General features: G+C 41.1%; 2 non-coding genes across 2 annotated transcripts; one reads left to right on the top strand and one right to left on the bottom strand.

Moving 5' to 3' along the window:
* Window positions 1–5653: 5653 nt before the first annotated feature.
* Window positions 5654–5869, bottom strand: LOC116675164 (small nucleolar RNA U3). The gene has a single exon (XR_004328304.1). It is a non-coding gene; the product is annotated as a small nucleolar RNA U3 (small nucleolar RNA).
* A 1181-nt stretch (window positions 5870–7050) lies between these two features.
* Window positions 7051–7123, top strand: trnak-uuu (transfer RNA lysine (anticodon UUU)). The gene has a single exon. It is a non-coding gene; the product is annotated as a tRNA-Lys (tRNA).
* The last annotated feature ends 2721 nt before the right edge of the window (window positions 7124–9844 follow it).

Below are 9844 nucleotides of genomic sequence, written 5' to 3'. Positions count from 1 at the left end.
TGGGGATCATCAAGATGTGTTGTGGAGAAATTGAGACGAGCTTTGATTTTCTTTTTGCTCAGCAGTGGTTTTCTCCTTGGAACTCTGCCATGCAGGCCATTTTTGCCCAGTCTTTTCCTGATGGTGGAGGCATGAACGCTGACCTTAACTGAGGCAAGTGAGGCCTGCAGTTCTTTGGACGTTGTTGTGGGGTCTTTTGTGACCTCTTGGATGAGTCGTCGCTGCGCTCTTGGGGTAATTTTGGGCGGCCGGCCACTCCTGGGAAGGTTCACCACTGTTCCATGTCTTCGCCATTTGTGGATAATGGCTCTCACTGTGGTTCACTGGATTCCCAAAGCTTTGGAAATGGCTTTATAACCCTTTCCAGACTGATAGATCTCAATTACTTTCTTTCTCAATTGTTCCTGAATTTCTTTGGGTCTCGGCATGATGTGTAGCTTTTAAGGATCTTCTGGTGGACCTTACTGTGTCAAGCAGCTCCTATTTAAGTGATGCCTTGATTGTGAACAGGTGTGGCAATAATCAGGCCTGGGTGTGGCTAGAGAAATTGAACTCAGGTGTGGACAACCACAGTTATAGTATGTTTTAACAAGGGGGGCAATCACTTTTTCACACAGGGCCATGATGGTTAGGATTTTTTTTCACCTTTAATAATAAACACCTTCATTTACAAATTGCATTTTGTGTTTACTTGTGTTGTCCTTGACTATTGTTTAAATTGGTTTGATGTTCCGAAACATTTAAGTGTGACAAACATGCAAAGGAACAGGAAATGAGGAAGGGGGCAAACACTTTTTCACACCACTGTAGTTGTGTCCTTGTTTATAAACACTGTTAATTACATTGTCTTATTGCTTGAGATTATACTAGTTGTGTTTAGTGAGCTTATGTACACCAAGCAGTTCATAATATGAAGCTTTTAATATTTGCTGTACGGTTTAACAGCTTACCAGGGCATTGGGCGGGCACAAGGCGGCCAGATGAGATGTGCCTGGAGCTTGAAGACTGAGGAGCTTGGGAGATGGGATTTGCATTTAACGACAGTTTAATTACAGTTTGTAAGACCATAACTCACTACAATGTTATTTGAGCTTTCATGTAGAACTACAAATGATGTACATTAACTCAATCTTGTTATTGTTGTCAGCATAAAACATTCTGGAATTACTTGGAGCAATAGGGTGGAAATTCATCCCCTGCCATGTTGAGCTTTCACCTAATTTTGAAGGGGAGAGAGCAAAGGTGAAAAAAGTCCATTGTTTGACAACCTTTTTTTTTTTTAAGATTATTTTTTGGGGGGGTTTTCCCTTTTATTAAAGTGACAGTGGGTAGAGATGAAAGGGAGAGAGAGATGGGGGGGTTGACACGCAGCAACAGGCCGCAGGTCGGAGTTGAACCCGGGCCGCTGCAGGACTCAGCCAACATGGGGAAAATGCTCTTACTGTGTGAGCTAGAGGCCGCCCCATTGTTTTGACAACATGAATCATTTTGCTAAGACAATTTTTTTTTTTTAAAAGGGTGTAGTGTTTGTATTTTCTCTAAGAAAAACGTTTGTAGTTAATTTGAAACACAGTGTGATGATAGGTTTGGGACAACAAACCTCCACTTCGACCAAAATAATACCGTGTGAAACTCATTAGCAATAAAACCTTTTATTTAAAAAAGAAAAGTGAAAAACGAAATAAAAAAGCAAAAACAATGTAGCTGTCCTCCAGATTTCACTCTTCTCCTGGCTCTGCCTGCTCTTTTTCTGCCTGCATTGCTGCATCTGCACCAGCTCTTGCTGGAGTTGTTGCACTTTATTCTCCGCAGCCTCCTTCTCCCTCTTGCGCTGCTCCAGTTGCCTTGTGAGCCACCTCTCCCGGCTCTCGGCAGCCCTTCTCAGACGATGTTCCCGGCACACCACTGTCATCACCCCAGTTGTGGCTTCCATCAACTGGGGGAACAGGGAGTACCGGGGAACAGCTGGGTCGTTGCGAGCATACTGCAATTCCAAAAAAAAAGATTGTCATACAACTGAATGGTCAAGCACTTTATACAATCAAGATTGACACATGGAACAATTTGTTGAATTAATTATATTTCTCATTGTTGAATGTGTTGATATTTGTTTGTTTTATGGTTTAATCAGATTTATTATCTTTATAATATTTCATTATCAAAGTACTGATATTAAAAAAATGAGGGGATCCATCCAATTCCTTATTCTTTAAACTTAAAATATTTTTGCTATATTGAGGCTTACTTGTAATTATGTTATGTCCTATTTTTTTAATTGTAAATTAACTTTTTGAGACCTGGTGAGATAACTCCATACATAGCCATTTTCTACTACTCTTTATACTATTTAGCCTGCAGATACTTATTCTTACTATTCTTATATATGTTATATATAGGGATGAGCGAGTACAGCATTATCTGTATCTGTATCTGTTTACCACATGAATTATCCGGATCCGGAACTGTATTCGGACTGGGCGGGGCTTACACCGGAAGTGGTCATATTTAACCCGGAAGTGGGTCGGGTTCTCTTGAAATGTGCGGGGCTTTAACCAGTATGATATTTTAAGCATGCAATTGATGAGTTGATCAAAAATTGTTATATTTATTGCTGATTTGAAAACTATTTACATGACAGCATCAAGCTTCAGATCAATGGTGTTGTCATGGTAACAAACAAACTACAGAACGTTTTGCAACAATGAATACAACACATGGGTCGCAATTATGAAGTAAAATGTAATGAACAAGAGTTTTCATACTCAATATAACTTTCTTTTTTTAACTTTTTATTTTTTAATGACCAGTGTGATTATTTTTTTTTTGGTTCTTTTTTATTTTTTTTATTTCCACACCGGGGGCCTGTTGCACGAAACCGGGATAAGGGATTAAGCCGGGATATTCAAGTTATCCTGGATGAATTTAGCTTGGACTCGGTTGCACGAAACCAGATTGAATTAAGCCCAGCCAAGTAACCATGGAGATTTATTCTTTGGGGCTAGCCTGGTCCAGAGCAGGCTAACAGCCGGGCTAAGATTAATCCTGGAGTCTCATGTGTCAAATCAGCTGCCGTCTGATCCGAAATAAACGTGTTTAACAGTTATTGCGTTGTCTTCTGCATGTTTTCTGCTTTATTTTTATTAACATGCATTAGCCTACTTGTCACTTTTGTTTTCGCGAGTTTGATTTAAACCCTACTACAGCTGTTTAGATGGTCAGAAATGGTTGCACTGGCACCTTGATGCGGAGTGGGACTTTTCCCGGTGGGATGGTAGTGTGTCGAGGCTGCCTGGCGTGCGGCCGCTGCCCGGTGGCCGGTGGCCGGCGCTGCCCGGTGGCCGGTGGCCGGCGCTGCCCGGTGGCTGCTGTCCGGTGGATGCTGCCCGGTGGCTGCTGCCCGGTGGCTATTGCCTGCCAGCAGACTTGCGAGTCGCGTGAGTGTCCACTCTCTCTGTAAAAGTAGAGATGAGCAGCGCAGCGTCCGTGGTCTCAGCTTCAGGTTTCTACAGGACGCGCTCCGGAGATTAAGTGTGACGATATTGATGTAGCGATATTCTCAGATGATAATGATGGCAGACTGGTCAGAGACCAATACATTCATGATTTAATTTTCTTGTTGCTTGTCCTTCTCTAATGAAGGGTAGTTTGTGTTACTCCTTAATAAGTGGGCCTAATGTTTTTTATTATAGCTTACATTGGTTTCATAACCTTCTCAATAAGTCTCACATCCCTGGACCAATAACGTGGCCTATATACAGCACGTATGTAGTGTAGTTATCATTCATCACACTGGGAACACCACAATGCTTCTTAATCTTTTTTATTTTGGTGCGGTCACTTGTCAGAAGAATAAAAAAACATGAATATTGTTTTACATATATGTTCACAGCGTGTATTGAAGTCATTTACTTTTTTTTCTAGTGGTTGTCCCTTTCTGATTGTTCTGTATGAACATTAATTGTACAAAGAATTAGATATAGCTTATAGAGATTTGTGCATGGTTAAAACATGTTCTCACGTTGTAAAAAAGGGTTTGAAATTAAGCCTAAAGTCCGTAGGGTCCATTTCCCGAGGAACATTAGTTCCCTCTGCTCACTTTTGAGGCAAAGTAGATCATTTTAAACCCCCACACATTCAATCGGGTCCGCTATGTCGGGCTTTTTCTCTCCGTTTGATAAGAGCCGTATTTCCCTTTTTCCATATTCTTCCCCTCCTCGTTATTTTCCATTAGAAGCTGCTGCTCATTGGGTGAAACATTTGGCGCATGCGTCTTCTCATCTCTGCATCAGTAAATCTGTGATCGATAACGTGGTCTATTTGAGAAAGCCGTGAACGTGCACTTATCCCAGCTATCTACACCTGGCTGGACATAGCTCCACCTGTTCATCCTGGCTCGGCAAACGTGCAACCGATTAAGCCGCGATGAGCAGATCACACTAAGTCAAGCTGCGCTTTTTCACTTATCCTGGATATCTTTATTCTACTTTCGTGCAACAGGCCCCAGGTGTGAAAATAAAAAAATGAAAAAAATAAAAAAATTAAAAAAGAACCAAAAACAAAAAAATCACACTGATCATACAAAAATAAAAAGTTAAAAAAGAAATTTATATTGAGTATGAAAACTCTTGTTCATTACATTTTACTTCATAATTGCAACCGCATGTGTTGTATTAATTGTTGAAAAACGTTCTGTATATAGTTTGATTGATCTGAAGCTCGATGCTGTCATGTAAATAGTTTTTAAATCAGCAATAAATATAACAATTTTTGATCAACTCATATCAATTGCATGCTTAAATAACATACCAGTTAAAGCCCCGCACATTTCAAGAGAACCTGACCCACTTCCTGGTTAAATATGACCACTTCCGGTGTAGGCCCCGCCCACTCCGAGTACGGATCCGGATACAGATAATTCATGTGGTAAACAGATACAGATAATGCTGTACTCGCTCATCCCTAGAGGACAGTTGAAGATATGAAAGGGGAGAGAGAGGGGGAGTGACATGCAGCAAAGGGCCTCAGGCTGGATTCAAACCGGATATCCAACGCCATCACCCAGACATGCCAATCACTGGAACGACAAAAAAAACTGTCCAGCGTCTCCTCCCTACAGTGCTTAACCAGCTTTTAGCTCAAAATACAAATAGGGCCAAAAAAAATCACTGAATCAATCAGGATTTCCACATCACCTTCAAAGCCCCGTATCCACTCGTAGAGTAACCTGGCTTCAGGTATTTGCTGTATGTACTCAAACCTCGTTACAACACGCCATCCCGTCCACCGGGACTTCAGTGTACCGTTCCACCCCTTTAATACATGTCAATCAAGCTGAGCCTGTAAAGGCCACACCGTCTGATTAGTCAAGTGGAAACACCTGTGGGAGTGGAACATGGATGTGTAGAGATGGGCTTTCAAACAATGCAAATTTTTTTACATGTCAAAGTAGGAAAAGCAAAGATAGAAATAAAATTGAATCATGGTTTAACTCAGTTTACATTTTTACACTGGACATAAGACATTAAAGTCAAGAAAGTAGGTGTTAACCCTTTCAAGGAACCTTGTCCAGCATGGACTAAACATACTTCAAGACTTACTATGACTTAGCATATTTGGTTACCTTCACACATTTAATTTCTACATATCTGCTACTACCACTCTGATCATATTCCCTTCCTCAATGCTCCATAAAGAAGCAAAGAACAATCATCAATGACAGAAAGCATATGAAGTGAACCTTTACCGTCTGTCAGTCTCACGCTCAGAAAGGAATATCACGACTCATCATCGTGGTCAGCGAGACCAAACACTTTAGAAACACATTCCTCAAGTCAGAAATTTTAGAAATGATCCCTGAAATTATAGTCTTGGTTGCTCCAGTCCTTTCTTTGCATTAATTGGTCTCAGAATGTTGCGGGTTAACCACCACTGTTGATTATTGGGTACAAAAAGCACTCAAGATATGTATGTATATCATTTTTTAAATGTCTCCAAATAATGTTAAAAGTTAGTTTTTGGTATTTTTAGTATTCGCTGGTTTATTAAGTCAATTCGGCGATGACGTCACACTGGGGAGCGAAGTCTCAGCCTGGCACTAGAACTACGGCGACTGACTGGGATGAGGAAGAGGAGGAAAAGCCAGCAGCCAAATAATTTACGAAATAACGAAACGGCATATTTGTGTTAACCATGACATGTGGGACAACAATGGGACGGTTGGGTTTAGGAAGCAATAACGGCACTTCTTTTTCCCACAGCCCTCTTTTTTAAGAAGCGTTGGTAGCTCAGTCGGTAGAGCATCAGACTTTTATTCTGAGGGTCCAGGGTTCAAGTCCCTGTTCAGGCGTGCAGTTGCACATTTTGCTTGATGCCATGATAAATTGTACACTTTGGCAATCCTTAACACTTTCAGACACTGTATAATTTAAGTAACATGCACAAGTCTTTAAAAAGAAATGTGACTGTTTTTTATGCAGGTTTGCATCATAACAATGCGGGTGCTATCTCTAAATGAACAATGTGCAACCTACATCCATCTTGATGGCACCCAAATCTCTGTGCTGATCTCCCTGCTTGGATGGCAAGTCATCTGGTGGATTTTTTCCGTCAAGAGGAAGCGGATCAAGAGGGAGAGTTGTTTTATTGTACCAACTAGCAGTAAAGTTTATTTGTCTGGAGCCATAAATTGCATTAGGTTATCAACGTTTTCAGCGAAAAAGAAACCACAGCTCAAGTCCCTGGTAAGGCAACAGCTTGATTCTGGGATATGTATGAAGTGCTCGCTATTGTCATCTGTCATGCAGGTTTGCAGGATGTTCACAGTCTGCTAGTCGCCATGATGAGTTGTGACTTTGAGCTTTTTAATTAACCTTTTTGGCCATTTTTCAACCAGTTTGTGCAATAACATTGGTGTTGCATTGTGCAAATTATGGTCTACCCTCCTGCTGTCCAGAAGACTGTGATCATGGCAACAGCTCAATGGTCTTCATTTACTTGCACTTTAATCTGTAGTTCAGCAGATGGTTTTTTCCACAGTCACTTGCTTTTGAAGCCTGGGTAGCTCAGTCGGTAGAGCATCAGACTTTTAATCTGAGGGTCCAGGGTTCAAGTCCCTGTTCAGGCGTAGAGTTGCACATTCTGCTAGATGAGTTGTCCATTTGACATGCCTGTATGGACATGGACAAATTCAGATGCTATCATATCATTTGTGTTCCATGCGCAAGTCTTTAAAAAGAATTGTGACTGTTTTTCAAGCAGGTTTGTATCATAACAATGTTTTGGTAGTCTAAATGAACAATGGGCAACCTACATCCATCTTGATAGCACCCAAATATCTGTACTCATCTCCCTGCTTGGATAGTATGTCCAAGGACATACCACATATGTTCTATAACCCTTTTCATTGGTTTGCTACCACTCTTAAATAATTCCTTTCATTGTATCAATCTCAGAAATAACCAAAGAATGACAAATTTCATTCATGTGCTTGTGTTCAACCACCTGTCACTGTTAGCAGCAGTAGTGTTTTTTAGTTTTTTTTAAACACCTGCCCCGTGTGAGGGTTGAACTCATAAAAACAATGTATGTGGAGACCTATGTTCTCACACAAAGGCTAAGATCAACACTAGATGCTTTGTCATGACCCCATGAAAAGGGGAGACAAAAGACTGTGTGCAAAGGTTGTATACATGTATGCCTGGTGTATGCATGGATGAGTGTGAGGTATGGTGTCAGTAATTTATGCTGGACAGTGTAAAACTAACAAAGATGAGCGGGAGAGGTGCTGGACTGAGAGACCTCTAGGGCAATCACAGATGCACAACCAATAATAAAACACTACTGAGTGAATAAGTTCAGAAAATGAAGAACATTGTTCAGAAAGCTTAATGAAGCTTCATTTGACCATAACTATTAACCACCTGAACCTGGTAAAAGGTATGAGGTACTCATGCATAGCTAGCCGAGATTTACCTCCTGTAGATGGTGGTCGGCATGCCAACAAGGCTTGGAAATTTGCAGATGGTGATTCAGAGGAGATGTAACAGTTTAAAGTTTAAAGTAACTTAATTTTCTAAATTGTCCGCCTACAGTGCCACGAGAGCTCTACTCTAATATTACCGGGTACGCATAGCTATTCAACTTTAGAAGGTATTGTTGATCTCAGAAACAACGATAGACAGCACCATCTTATCACAACGCCCTTGTTTGTGTTTTCTTCAAAGTTTGCAAAAACATTCATCTGAACTCGCAAATCAATTGATGAGATTTTTGGAGGTCAAGGTTCAAGGTCAAGGTGACTCTGCCCTCATGTCTGTCCATCCGATTCTTGTGAATGCAATATCCCTGAACGCCTAGAGGGAAGCACTTTAAATTTGGCATACATAACCACTAGGAGTCGCGGATGAACTGATTTCGATTTTGGAGGTCAAAGGTCAAGGTTACTGTTTCATTTCATTTCTCCTGACCTGGTGAGCTTTGGAGATGTAAATTTGTGGGTTCAAGTCCCATCTGGGGTGAATTTCAGCAGATTGGCACAATGGAAGCGTCCTGGGCCTCTGACCTAGAGGTTGATGGATTGAAACCATCCTCTGCTAACGCTGATTTCCATGGTAAGGTGAATCATGATATAAATGCTGGAAAAGTTGTTGACAGCCCATAAAAAGTGGCAAGTCATGTTCTGGCAGATTAAAAATTGACATCCACTACCCTGTCAGGATCCTGTAGTAATGCTGACTTTCCAGTGATGTGGTTGGGCTGTTTACAGGTTTTGATCATATCCATCGGTTGCATGGATGGGACATCAATACCCCGGTTCTATCACCTGATCGCTGTCTTGTCTTTGTCGCTCAACGACTATTTGGGCTCACACCTTAACACACTGAGCATCTCAGCCTAAAATCACGCTGCACCTCAAAGGACTCTCAAGCACTCCCAGCTGTGCTTTTGCAGAAGAGTGCCTTGTTTTCTTTTAGCTTGGGAAAGGCTTTAGCTTATGACAAGGTAAACAGATTGCACCATTGTGCTACTCATTAGTGGGTCCACTTCAGTTATGTATTGAAGCACATCCTTAGAGCTAATGGCCCTCATTTATTAACCTAACGTACGACAGGCTTCACGTGAGATTCATGAAACGTTCTGTAATGGGAAAATTACATGTAACCAATGATTTTCATATTATTATTCATAATATATCTTCAATGCCTCTCAGAGTATTTGGTTCCTGTATCTGTCCCAGTGTGATCTCTTTGTAGAGACAACTGGATATGTTATGACTTTGCATTTTCCCACCAAGGATAGATGACGTGGAGCCTGACAGAAACAGTTGCCTAGAACGGTGTTTATCATAGCAGGTCCCAGGTCGAGACCAGAGCCTATCCAAGAGACAGATGTCCTTTTTTAGCTAAGATAGAATGACCGGTCAAGACACTTGGACACACGAGGGACAGATTCAGAAATACGTAAGAGCTCCAACTGTCTGCCTGAGGTCCACTGATTGTTATGTTTTGAGATTAAACTGGTTTCCAAACAAGGGTTGGTTTTCCTCTGGGGGCACTGCAATATAAAAGTGCATTACTGATTGTATTTACCAGAATGTGTGGTGTCACTTGTTACTCTCTGTTTCATTGTGAACTGCCATTCTCGTCATTTTGTTGATTGTTCTCTCGAGAAAATAATTAAACTCTTTCACCGAATATCCAAACTTTTAATCCAGTCTCTAGCCTGTCTTTATTTTTTGTTTCAACAAGGTCTCTTCTTCATTTACAAATTCCTCCCTCGCTGAACAGAAACTTCCATAACAAACTTGGCGTTGTCGGCAGGATTTCAAGGAGGGATCAGAACGGGA

This window comes from Etheostoma spectabile, unplaced genomic scaffold (assembly GCF_008692095.1).
Source record: "Etheostoma spectabile isolate EspeVRDwgs_2016 unplaced genomic scaffold, UIUC_Espe_1.0 scaffold00001595, whole genome shotgun sequence".
Classification (NCBI taxonomy): domain Eukaryota; kingdom Metazoa; phylum Chordata; class Actinopteri; order Perciformes; family Percidae; genus Etheostoma; species Etheostoma spectabile.
Note: the sequence above shows the minus strand (reverse complement) of the source record. Positions and strands in the feature narration are given on the sequence as shown.